This window comes from Chiloscyllium plagiosum, chromosome 1 (assembly GCF_004010195.1).
Source record: "Chiloscyllium plagiosum isolate BGI_BamShark_2017 chromosome 1, ASM401019v2, whole genome shotgun sequence".
Taxonomy (NCBI): domain Eukaryota; kingdom Metazoa; phylum Chordata; class Chondrichthyes; order Orectolobiformes; family Hemiscylliidae; genus Chiloscyllium; species Chiloscyllium plagiosum.
In genome coordinates, this window is record NC_057710.1 from 73,575,645 (window position 1) to 73,589,626 (window position 13,982).

General features: G+C 40.6%; 1 protein-coding gene and 1 long non-coding RNA gene across 3 annotated transcripts in view; one reads left to right on the plus strand and one right to left on the minus strand.

The window, feature by feature from the left end:
• ndufaf2 (NADH:ubiquinone oxidoreductase complex assembly factor 2) overlaps window positions 1–13,982 on the plus strand; it is a 145,648-nt gene that overhangs the window by 54,307 nt on the left and 77,359 nt on the right. The gene's annotated exons all lie outside the window — the stretch shown is intronic.
• LOC122549524 overlaps window positions 1,244–13,982 on the minus strand; it is a 24,706-nt gene continuing 11,967 nt past the window's right edge. Inside the window, exon 3 of the long non-coding RNA XR_006311550.1 lies at window positions 1,244–1,594. This is a non-coding gene — a long non-coding RNA (uncharacterized LOC122549524). The remainder of the gene's footprint in view (window positions 1,595–13,982) is intronic.

Below are 13,982 nucleotides of genomic sequence, written 5' to 3' on the forward strand. Positions count from 1 at the left end.
ATCCTTTTCTTCCTCTCTAGTGAATCGGATTCCTGTGAGTGTGGCGTTGATCCGGTGTGTGTTCTCTATTTCTGTGTTTTTAATGATTACAAAGGTGTCATCCATATATCTGACCCAGAGTTTGGGTTGAATTTGCGGCAAGACTGTTCTAATCTTTGCATTACCGCTTCTGTTGTGAGTCTAGAGATGGGTGAGCCCATGGGTGTGCCATTGATTTGTTCATATATTTGGTTGTTGAATGTGAAGTGTGTTGTGAGGCACAGGTCCAGTAGTTTGAGTATTCCGTCTTTGTTGATAGGTTCAACGTCCTGTTGTCTGTTCTGTTCGTCCAGCAGGTTGGCTATTGTTTCTCTGGCTTAGGTTTTGTCGATAGATGTGAACAGTGCCGTTACATCGAATGAGACCATGGTTTCTTCCTTGTCTAGATGTCCAAGAATTCCTGTGTTGACTGTATAGAGTGTCTGGATCCGCTGATCAGGTGTTTCAGCAGATCCACTGATCAGCAGAAGCATGAGCAGAACACCCAGGACTTGCCCAGTTTCATCTTTCTTTGAATTTCCAGAGGATCTTCTCATGATCTCCCATATCGGAGCGTATATCGACTATGGGTGGGAGTGTGCAAGTTATTTTCCTGGTTTGTTTGCCAGATAAATGTTTGAGAAAAGGCATTCCGTAGAATCTAACACTACTCAGAATAGCGTACTTGGGAGAGTCCATCAAAATATGAGCACTAATAACATAATTGATCTTTTAAATTTTTTTACAGCAAACTATTTGGCCGCCTTGTTATATATTTTCAACAGCTATACAGCTGCTGCAGATTTTTCAGACCATAAAATTACTTGACCAACAACTAGAAATACAGGTGGATTCAGGATGAGTGGATTTCAGTTGTGCCCAACTAGCTAATGCTCATCAACAAGGAAAGGAACAAGGAAAATTTCTTCATTGTGTATAATCTGACTTTGGCTTGTCCATTGTGTAGGATCTAGGCCTGAAGAGGGAGTTGCTGTTGAACTGATCCCTAATGATGACATGTAGTTTTACTGATGTGGCAGTTGGAGTCGGGATTATTTTAACTGTAAAATTTAAGTGGCAACTTATCAAAACAGTCGGTTATCATCATTGGGCCCCTTTTATAAATGCAGTGTGAAACTGAGCATAGTGGACCTGGAAGCTCCCATATTTTGTCTTTGCATTGATCACTGCTTCAGTCATCATGGTAACAATTTATGGTCTTAGTATCTTGAGGTTAGGGAGGTGAAAAATAACCAAGTCTTGTGTTTTTAACTACCATCTCGTAACTTTAGTTGACAAATGTTCAAATATTGACACTGGGTGAGGACAACATCTTTCTTATCAATATCTGCTATGTGATCAACAATGAAAAATAGTCACCTTTGGGAAGTTATTAGAGAACAGCTATAAACACTTCCTTTAGAAGGACAAAAAATTTGGAAATGTCTGAGACTTCCTAAAATAATCTTGACCTTTTCAATTCACTGCTTATGCATTTTCATCTTCTGTGTTGGAAATCTAGGTCTGCGATTCAGCAAACCTTCTCTCTTGGGTGTATTTTATGATTACTGCAGCACTGGAAAGACAATGGGTAATATGATTATTGTGTGTTGAATATTCATTCTGTAGTGCATCATCATTTATCATGTTACACAAACATAGGAAAATAAGGGAATATTACAGTATTGAATATTACACTATATATCATTGTTTCATTACATTGTGACACCACTACATTACATACAGAAACCAACTGGAGCAAAAAGTATTGTTTAGTTAATTTAGCCACACCAAATGCTGATGTGTGCCTACGGCATCTCTATCAATCTTTCAGCTCGCTGGTAATGTAATTTCAGGTAATGTATACTAAAGCTTATTGCCTAAATCACAAGTATGACTGGGATTTTGGATGTACTTTCACCATATGGTGCTGAGCTGGAATATGAAGCATTCCATGAGTTGAGTAGATAATTGAATTTTTGTTTTCTGATTTGTGTGCATTACTGCTCGACAATAGGAACAGCTTCTGTATTTCTGTCTTGGTAATTGAGGGAAGGAAATATAAGCAGAGAACATTTGAACAGAAGTGATTATTCATCAGCTTGAATTACAGAATCATACTTTTTTTAAAAATACTTTATTTGCATGGTGACATTTATAGTTTTTAATCACAAATAATATGACTAATAAACTTAATTCAAAATTTGTTGGAGAAAAACTTCAGTGTTTGATATTTATCAGGAAAGACTTGAGTTAAATTAAGGATGACTTGGCTGCATTGTCTGCAGATGTTTCTGACCCAGTGGTCAAATGGTCATATCTTGCATTTTCCCGAGATTCTATTGACTAAAAGAAACATCACCTGCAAGCATGGAACCAACTTCTCTCAATATATAATAGTACCCATTGTAGATTCTACAACTGTATGCTCAAAGCAAACTGAGATAAAGGAGAATATTACCCAAATGGGGGAAAGAAAACATCCTGCATCATTGACACCACAAATGTCACACCTTTAATCTCTGATTTCTATTCCTCTCCCTAACCACTCACTTAATAGGAGCTTCTGGTTTTCTGCCTAACATTGAGCTAAGCTTCAAAGTTCTTTTCAGTTCAGTTCCAAGACCAGTATTCAATACCAATATTTATAGCTCAACCATATAGTCTGCTTCTATCTGTACTTCAGTCTCAGCATAGTTCATCATCTACTGGCTTAGTTTCTCCAATGCACTCTTTGCCAGCCATCTTGTACTCATTGTATACACACTGTAAAATCTCCAAAGCTCTCTTACTTGATTGCTGTTTCAAAAGGTGATGGCATCATCTTGTGGCAATTCATGTACATGCAAACCAGAACAAGTCAGTTTCAGTTGGTTCCTTGAACTCCATTTACTGTACACTGTTCCTTGTTGTCCTGCAAGCTATCATGTAGAAGAAATCCCAAAAAAACATTGTACAATCACAAACTACTGCTTCTGGGTCTGGCACCTCTGCCACAATCCAACGGGACAGTGGTGTCAGCTTTCCACTTGAACAATAAGATCACCAACAAAGAACTCAACATTTCAAAAGGTAACTCACCAACAACCCCAAACCAAAACATCCAGGCATACCCCAGTGGTAGAATTCTCGACAGTTCATTTTATTTTTGGTCGAGATTGATCAGACGTTTAAGAAAGCAGGTGAATCCAGTTCAGAAGCTCTTACTCTGCAACATGGCTGCAGAACAAGGATCTCTCGCTCTCGCTGTCGCTCTCGCTCTCCTTCCCTCCCTCTTAAGATCGTGGACAGGCAGTTGAATGATACTGTTAGAATACTTTCTAATCAACCTGTTTAGGCTAATGTTATTGCCCGCCTGTGGAACATGTGGGACTTGAACCCAAGCCTCCTGCTTCAAAGGTAGAGAATGGCGCTCCACCACAAGACTTCCCTCTGTAAGGTTCTTACATATTTTCTAATCACCCGATTCAGGGATCTGATAACATACTTCAGACCCCTTAAGGATTATACATTTTCTAATCAGTCTGTTCAGAGGTGTTATTCCACATCTCGGGATGAGATGGGACTTGAACCCATGTCTCCTGTCTGAGGGAAGGACACTAACGTTGCACCATAGGAGACCCTCTGCAAGAATCGTATTATGGTTGGTTAAATTCACTGCAGTTAGGTGATTTCTAATTCTGTCTCATATTATGATTTGGAGATGCCGGTGTTGGACTGGGTGTACACAGTTAAAAATCACGCAACGCCATGTTATAATCCAACAGGTTTATTTGGAAGCACTAGCTTTCTGAGCGCTGCTCCTTCATCAGTTGGTTGTGGAATATAAGATCGTAAGACACAGAATTTATAGCAAAAGTTTACAGTGTGATGTAACTCAAATTGTATATTGAAAAAGACCTGGTTTTTTTAAGTCTCTCCTCTTTTAGAATGAACATTGATTTCAGTTCTTTCATTTTTAAATGTTCTGCGATTTAAATGTTACATTCTCAAATGAACTTGGAATCATGTCGGCCCAGATAAAGCATTGAAGGTGTGAGGTGCCCTGTGTGAGACTCTGTCTGTGTCACAATGGTCAGACTGATTCTAATCTAAAAAAGGGATTTGCAAAATCTTACATGGATTCATGCCATTTTTGAGCAAAGTAAAATGTAATTCTGCAAGTACAAATTCACCTCACAAACTTGTGGATGTCTGCATGTGGATGTGTGTGTATGGGGGGGTGATGGTGGTGGGGTGGGATGGGGATCGCATGGGGCTTATGAGTGTCTGTGTCTGTGTCTGTGTCTGTGTCTGTGTCTGTGTCTGTGTCTGTGTCTGTGTCTCTCTCCCCTCTCTCTCTTTCTCCCCCCCCCCCACCCCCACGCATGCGCGCACACACACGCATGCACACATACACACACAAGTTTGTGGGGTGAATTTGTACTTGCAGAATTACATTTTACTTTGCTCAAAAACTGCATGAATCTACATAAGATTCTGTAAATCCATTTTTAAGATTAGAATCAGCCTGACCATTGTGGCAAAGACCGTCTCTCTCAGAGCAGCTCACACCTTCAATATCTTAACTGGGCCGACATGACACCAATTGTTAAAAGTTAACTTTTAAATGTTCTGCGATTTACATATGAAAGAACTGAAACCAACATGTTCATTCAAAAAGATGAGTGATTTAACAAACAGTCTAGGTCTTTTTCAATATATAATTTCAGTTACATCACACTGTAAACTTTTGCTATAAATTCTGTGTCCTACGATCTTATACTCCACAACCACCTGATGAAGGAGCCGTGCTCCGAATGCTTGTACTTCCAAATAAACCTGCTGAACTTATAACCTGGTGTTGTGTGATTTTTAACTTTGCAGCAAATTACAAATTGATTAATATGAGACAATGACATTGTTTTGCATGAGATGGAAAATATCATGTCTAACACTGATCTTTCCATTCAAGAAAGCTTGCAATGACGTTGCTTAATCTCATACTAATCATTCTGTGAACAGCAGCCAATAGACATGTAACTGGTATCAGTCCACCATCCAGATGGATACAGTCATACAAAATTACTATCACTGACCCAACTATAGAAATCCTTGCCTTCAGTCTCTCTTAAGGACTGTGGTCTGGCATTCAATTGAAATCCGAATGGATGATGGTGTCACCTGCCACACAAGAGGAGGAAGAACCCAGAGTGCGATTGTAGTTTTGGTTCTCAGACTATAGACACGTCACATTAAGCTGCTCACTAGAATCTGTCGCAGGAGACATCTCATTTTCTCCGCTTGAATTCTCGGGAGGCTTATTATCAGTTGTCGGAGCAAATTACTGCAGATGCTGGAATCCATACTGAAAACAAAAAATGCTGGAAATCATAGTGGGTTAGGTGGCATCAGTGAAGAGAGAGCACGCTAATATTTCGGGTTTAGATGACTCTTCAAAGCTCACGTGAAATGTGGAGGGGTGGGGGGAGGGTGTTTGTGGCGTACTGGGGAAGAAAGGGTGCTGATAGCACAGACTAAGAGTGCAGAATTCTCACATTGTGATCAATCAGCAGCCTTTTCTCTCCCGGCACTCCACAACCCACTATTGCATTAAAGCTGGCCCCTCCACACTACACATCAGTCCGAAGAGTCATCTAGACACTAAACATTCGCTTGCTCTCCCACCATGGATGCTGCCTTGCTCACTGTTATTTCCAGCACTTTCTGTTTTCAGTACCACTATCAGTTGTCCCAATGTTTAAAAAGTAGCAGTATAAAGCCGGTTTATTTAAAACCCACGCTTAATTCATTCCACCAGTAAATTGATGTCAAAATTCCAGTCTTTTTTTTGTTTGGGATGTGGGTGTCTCTGGTTGGCCAGCATTTATTGCCCACCGCTTAAGACCCAGAAGGCAGTTAAGTAATATTTGCACCACACAAATGCCAGGCAAATACCATCTCCAAAAGGAGAAAATCCAAACACTATCCCTTGACATTTACTGTCACTGAATCCCACACAATCAATATCCTGGGGGTTATCATTGATGAGAACATGAACTGAACTCATCGATAAACACAATGGCTGCAAGAGCAGATTAGAGGCTAGGGATACTGCAACAAATAGCTCTCTTCCAGACTCCTCCAAGCCGAACAGCCAACGACAATGTAGAGATCTGAAATGTGATGGAATACTCCTCACATCCCTTAGTAATGCAGCTCCAAAAACATTCAAGAAGCATGAGATCATCCAGAATAAAGCAGCCTGCTTGACTGGCTGTATGTTTTCTACATTCAGTTACCACATCATCAACACTCAATGGCAGTAATATGTACCATCTACAAGGTGCACTGCAGAAATCTGTTAAAGATCCTTGGACAACACTTTCCAAACCCAAGAACATCTAAAAAGACAAATGCATCGGATACATTGCAACATGCAAGTTCCCCTCCATACACTTCCCATTCTAACTTGGAAATATATTATTATTGCTTATCTGTTACTCGGTCAAATTTCTGAAATTCCCTTTACAAGGTATTATGCGTCGACCTACAGTACATGGACTGCAGTGGTTCAAGAAATCAGATCATTATCACCTTCTCGAGGGCAACTAGGGATGAGTAATAAATGCTGACCCAGTTAAGAATGGCAAATCTTTTTCCCTAAATGCACCAGATCTTCTTTTCCTCTGAGAATCGCCAGTGATTTCACGGTCATCATTAGAATCTTGATTCCAGATTTTGTTTTGAATTGAATTCAGATTCCACCATTTAATATAGTTGGTTTGAACCCAGTACATTACCCAGGTGTCTGAATTAACTGCCTAGTGATACTGCCACTAAGCCATTGCCTCCCCTGTTATTACATCAATCTATGCTCTTGTCCTACCTTTCTGTAGCTGTGTATTCCACTCTTCCAAGTCCAGCTAATTGTGCAGCTTCGTCTCCGCACAATCTTTCTTGTTAAACACTTCTAATGTCATGTGTCCTCATATTCAAAAACCTTATCAAAGATCAGCAGTTCTGGCTCTGCCATTGATCATATCTTCTAAATCTCCTGAGATTTACTCAATTTGACTCCACCTCATTACGAACCTTGGTATATTATTTTTTGTTTTTTTAAAGACTTTATTATTCATTTTTTCCACCACCAGGAAAACACCTAGCCTTGGTATATTATTGCATTAACGACATCATATAAACACACACCACTTAAAAACACCTATTTGCCTGTCATCGTTCAGTAATTCTTGAGAAACAAATTAAGTTTAAAACAGAAGTTTTCCACCTCCAATTCCATTTTGTTTTAATCCCTCCTTGCTCTCCCAACCTAACCCCCACCTTTGGTTTGTATTGCCCTTAATAGGCATTGCACATAAATATTAAATTGGCCACACAGGTTTTTTACCGATGGTGGTTACTAGTTTAAAAAAATTTTTAAAAGGCATGGTGATTTTGGTGGGAAGACGCTCAGGTGTGTGTGATCACACTTGTGGGTAAAAACAAATGGAGTAAATCAAACATTTTGTGGGTTGGGGCATTGCTTGTGGTACTGTCCCTACCTCTAGACCAGGATGCTTGGGTTCAAGTCCCACCTGCTCCAGAGGTGTACAATAATGTCTCTGAACAGGTTTTTGAAAAAACATCTAAAAGAAGCATTTATTGTATGAAAAACAACTATTATAAAATGTCTGAGCAGTCACAGAATTGCAAAATTGTTATCGTATTGAAGAATACCTTTTGGTCCATCACATTTAAAGTTTGTTTATGAAAATATCTACCAATTGTGCAGTCATATGTTCGAATTAATTCAAGCTGTCTGCCGTTTCGTCGTGCACCTTTCACCAATCCTTCAGGTTGACCTTACCTCCGATCCACCCACACACCCCAATCATTCCCTTTCTCATCTCAAAGGGGAGCAGGCCTATAGACCAGAGCAGCCCTCTAGTCACCATCATGCTGTTCCTGGTAGTCCGTCTGTTAAATGAATATTGGTGGGCCATTTGACTGGGATATTGTTGTAAAGTTGATTTCTGGTCATAGTTGTCCATGTCCAACAGGTGTCACTTGGATTGTAGTCAGCAACAGAAACCAATACCAGTGATAGTCTGGCCCGTCGTCCATTGCCTTAGGAAATCGAATTACTTGTAGAATCCCCTCACTTCAATTAAAATGCGAGGTTGGAATCCAGGATTTTTCCCATCTATATGAAAATATTTTCTTTGAAACTGTTAGTGCCATTGTACTTTTGAGTTATTTAACCTATGACACAATTTCATTTTTAGGTTTTATGTTCAGCTGTTAGGTTGATAGAATATCTTTGTGTGGTTGAAAGCATAACCATTGACAGCAGGAATAAATTGTTTTTACTGAATGCTGTTATAAATGTACATTGAAATGAACTGTGTCAAGTAACATTATCCAGTATAAGTACCAAAAGCTGTTAACTATGATGTGAAATGTTTATGAATGAAAACTGTTTTAATTATGGCAATTCAGTGAAGACAGTATCTTATAAAAGAAGAAAATAAGGATCAGTTTTATTACACCAGATTATATTTTTTATTGCCTGATTGAAGATGAGCTGTTGTACTTCAAGAAAATAGCAGCAGTTTCTATATCACCAGGGGAGTCTGGTAATAACAGTGTTCTGTAAATAAATATGTGCCCCTTACTGCAAATGTAATTGTTACACATTAGATTTATAAATGGAAGTTTTAGATTGTTTCCAATATTGTAGTCACTGGAGTACAGTGAGCATCTGCAAGCTACAATTAAATAAATTATTAAATTATGTGTTTTGTGTGTAGTCAAGGGATGAATGTTGACCACAATGCTGGGCTCACTGCCCTAAGCTTACAGAAATAGTGCCCTAGAATCTTTTACATTGATTTAAGAAGGCAAATCAGGCTTCAATGTAATATTTCATTCCAAAGTCAGGACTTCCAATAGCGCTACGCAATCTCAGTACTACACTGGAATGTCAGTTTAGGTTACTTGATTATAGGTGGGACGAGATTGGGTTGGGATATCTGGTCGGCATGGACAGGTTGGACCGAAGGGTCTGTTTCCATGCTGTATATCTCTGATTCTATGATTCCATGTGTTCATTTCTCAGTGAGCCTCAGGTGAGATACTCCCAAAATACACCACCACCAACACGTCCAACCTGGGCTTCCTCCACCATCAAAATAAGGCCACAGGCAAACTGGCGGAAGAACATCTCCTCTTCTGCCTCAGGTGCTTGTAACCAAAAGGCCTTAACGTAAAAATCACCAGCTTCCCAATCTTCCCAAGCCCTCCGCCTTATCCCAGGTTCAACTCTCCCTCTCTGCCCCACCCCCTGGACCTGACCTACCTGTCCATCTTCCTTCCCACTTCACCCTCCCCACAGGCCAATCACTGACCACCTGTCCTAGCTGCATCCACCTATCGCCATCCCACCCACCTTTTAACCCAGTCCTACCCTCCTCTGTTTATTTCACAGCTCCTTCCCCCTCCCCAGTCCTGATTAAAGACACCAGTCTGAAACATTGGGTCCCCTACTTCTCAGATGCTGCTTGACCTGCTGTGCTTTTTTTTTTTTGCAGCTCCACACCTTTATTGACTCTGACTTTCCAGCATCTGCAGTTCTCACTATCTCCAAGTTAGCAAAATAGATAAAACAATAGAGACATTAGGTACCATTTTTATGGATCAACTACCTAAGCAAGACAGCCAGAAAACTGGGTATCATTATAAGCTACAAACTGAGAAAAATTCATTTATATAGCATCTTTCACAACCTCGAGACATTCCAAACTCCTTCACCACTCATGAGCAGGAGCTGCTGTAATGTAGAAAATGGATGAGGACAGAGGTTCAACAATCTGTGTTATTAGTACCTGCTGGAACATGATAACTGGATTTTCCCCTTGCAATGCACGTTGTTCTGCAGCCCAGAGTAGATGTTCTAAACCCTGGCCCCAGGCTGGCAACATAGCTTTCTGGATTCACACTCTTAGCTGCAAAAAATTATGTCTATCCCAAACTAACGTGACACTATTATTTACTCTTGCCAACTTGAATGGCTTCCTGTCCATGGTGTTTTGATCAGTTATCTCATCCATTTTTCAGTCCCCTGCTCTCAACCATAGAATCCTCAAAACTGGGTGAGCATTTACAGAGACTGAGGCTCCTTCCACTTTTACTTTCTCTGTCTCCTTACCTGTCTCACTTACAGTCACACCCTCTTGGTCCTTGACTACAGACTAAAATAGATCACAATCCTAAGGTGTGAGACTGCCTTCTGGAACAAAGTTTCCAGGTATTTTTCCCACTCAGTGGTGCGTCCCAGCATCCACAGTTCAGCCCCCAACTGATTTGATTATGTGCCAAAGCTACTTGGGTGCAAACATTTACTCTAAGTGTGATTATTTTGGGTAATACTGACATCTATCACCTCCCATGTACATTCATGTCACTTTGTCTAAATTGATTTTAAGGAAGTGTTCAACAATAATCACTGCTTTCATCAAGTTTCTGTGTGTGTTTGTGAAAAAATTTAATTAGATTAGTCAAGCATGATCAGCCTTCTACAAATCCATGCTGGCTCTCTTTAATTGATAGAAACCTCTCCAAGTGCGTGTTGACTATTTTTTCCCCACTAAATATTGTTTCTAAAACTCTATTCATCATTACTGTTAAACCAACTCAGCTGCTCAGTCTATCCTTGTAAACTTACCATGTTGTCAATCTCCAGTCCTCTGGTACCTGCTTATATCGAGAGAAAATCAGAAGATTGTGGCAAACCCTTCACCTATGTTATGATCAGATGAAGAGGCATGAACCAGCTCCTGTCTTTTCGACCTTCTCGTTTTGACACAAAAAAGGTTCATGTTACGACATGAAGCTATTCTTTTCACCAATTAACCTTGCTGTAATTAATAAGTATAATGATTGTAACAAGGTCAGCCAGGTGGACTTTCTGAAGGTGGACGTCCTCCTCAGTCTGACTGAGCTTGGGGAATACTACTTGAGTGGAGACAATTGCATAGCCTCACTCAGGACATATCATGACCAGAGGGATTCTAGGTCAGTCCACAGCAAAAACCCCAAAACAAAACCAAGCCTTGGCCAAGCAGTTAACATTTTCTTCAGGATCTGAGCCAGCAACCCTGCAAGTGCAGGCATGTGGACTTGAGACAGCAAAGGAATCCTACTAGATCTAAATTGAGTAGGAGAGCTTAGAGTCGAGGATCCAGGAAAATGCACATCCTGGAAAGTCCACTACATCTGACTCGGAACAGTTAATTTACATGGCAACATCCAAGTCTAGACTAATCAAAGTGAACATCTGGTTAAATGGTCACCTGGTTCAAATGGAGGTCGATACTAACATAGCCATTTATTTGTTATCTTTACCAAAATTCACTCTGGACTAAAACCCTTAAATTTGTGCAAGACCTCAGTTTGATTCAGAACATATAGTGGGGCACCTTTACAGGTTAAGGGTACAACTTCAGTTCCAATCTTTTATGAGAAACAGCCAGTTCAGTTACCACTAATTGTATTAAAAGGCTGGTGCCCAAGCTTGATTGGACAAAATTAGTTAAGAGAGATTCACCTCAACTGGCTCAACACTTTTAAATTGAAGAATGGCTGGCTGAGTGAAGTCCTAATTAAATACCCGGAAGTCTTGCAGGAAAGTCTGGGGTCTATCAAGGGAGCCAAGGCTACCTTGAATGTTGACCAGGAAGCAATTCCACGATTCTGCAGGCCCCTCCATTGTCATTTGCCTTATGTGCAAAAGTATAGGCAGAAATCAGAAGGCTTGAAAGCAAAGTGTTACAGAGTGGAGGTTGATACCCCTCTGCTGATTAAAATCTGAAACACCCAAAGAAGATAACCTGACTTCATAATTTGGTGAAAGCAGAGTAATAACTGGTATAACCTACCTCCTACCCCCAAACTGTTATAAGGAAGTGGTTAAATGAACTGGAATTCCTGATACTCACTTTATAAGTAACAAGTAACAATTTATTTATCTAACTCCAACAATGAACAAATTAACCATTAACAGAACCATTAACAAAGGAAGCAATTGCTTCCGAACTACTATCTATTCACTAACTGAAGTAAATTCTATGCTGTTTCAATAATACAGGTCCCACTTCTATAAATCCAATTAGTAAGAACAGTAAGTTAAAACAGTAAGTCAGCCTTGGGAAGTGAACACACAGCTATCCTCCTTTAAAGGTGTTGGCACTTTATGATCTGTAGAGAGGTTTGATATTGATATGCGATGTCAGGGTAGCATTAGCTCATAGGTGGCCCAACAGCGAGGAATGCCCTCTAGCATATACATCCACAACTTTGGCTAATGCAGAGTGTACCTATGCCCAAATAGAGAAGGAAGGTTTGGTGGTCATATTTAGAGTCAGCAAGTTCTACTCATACCTTTATGGACATAAATTTGTAACAAAACAAACCACAAACTCCTACTGGGCCTAATTAAAGAAGAGAAGGCAGTGCCACCCATAGCTTCAGGCCAAATTCAGCGGTGAGTTCTAACACGAAGTGAATATAATTACAAGTTGGAACACCTTCAAGAAAGCCAAGACGCAAATGTGCATGCATTGAGCTGCCTTCCACTGGCAGATACATTACCAGCAGTAACGCCACTGGAAAACTCCATAATGGTTTTATATTTTCTGAACACACTTCAGTCAAAGCTGACAGTATCAGACTATAGGCACAAAAAGATACTGTTCAAACTGAAACAGCTGGTGATGATGGGGGAAATCAAAGGGCCATCACAATTAGAATTGAAACCTTTTTGGACCCAAAGAGACCAGATCACAGTAGAGGATGATATATTGTTACAGAGAGCAAAAGTGATTGCCCTCAGCAAAGGTTGCCGCTAGATATTGGCTGAACTCCACCAGGCTCATCTCGGGATCTCCAAAATGAAGATGTTAGTGAGAAGTTATGTCTGGTGGCCAGGCTTGGATGTAGGCATGGCTGCATTGGTGGGCAGTGCCCAAAGTGCCAATAAGGACAAAATTACCACTAGCAGCAACCCCACATTTGTGGGAATGATAGGATAAACTCCTGGACTCAGTTCCACATCGACCATGTAGGTCCTTTTGCAGGCTCAATGTTCTTAATCATTACCGCTGCCTACTCAAAGTGACTGGACATGCATAGATTCATTTGTCAAACACTGGAACAACAATAGAAAAACTTTATGTGTTGTTTGCAATACACGGACTCTCAAAAATATTGTTCACTGATAGTGGGACATCATTTACCAGCAAGGAATCTGAGTATTTCCTGAAGTTGGATGGGATTCGACATATGAGGACAGCTCTAAACCATCCATCATCCAATGGCAGAAACAGCAGTACCAAACTGTTCCGGTTCCTATTTGTTTACTGAACCACTCCTCGTGCAACAACAGGGAAAGCTCCAGCACAGTTCCTCATGGAGAGAAGACTATGCACCAGGTTAAATCTGATCTTCCTGAAACTGGGGTGTGGGTGTGACATGGCATCAAGAATGCCAATACAGAAACAAGACTCCACCAAGCAAGAGATATAGTTTAGTACAGGGGTCGAGTTCTGTTGGTGAAACTCAGAAATGGCCTTGCGTGGGTAAGACACTTAGTTGATGTGAGGTCAGTACCAGGGATGTAAAAGGTTCAGGCAGGAGCGACTGGTCCTGAACAAACACATGAACCACATGATAGCTGCCAACTCTCAAACATTGCAGAAGCAAAACGTGCCCTGCTCCTCGGAACAACTTCCTCCTTCAGTATGTTGTTTTATTATCCACTACCGTTTGCAACTAGACGTGGCAGGACTGCAGAGCTGAAATGTGATCTGTTGGTGGTGGAACCACTGAATTCTGTCTATCTTTGCTGAGTATGCTGCTTGGCTTGCAAGTAGTGGGCGGCACGGTGGCACAGTGGTTAGCACTGCTGCCTCACAGCGCCAGAGACCCGG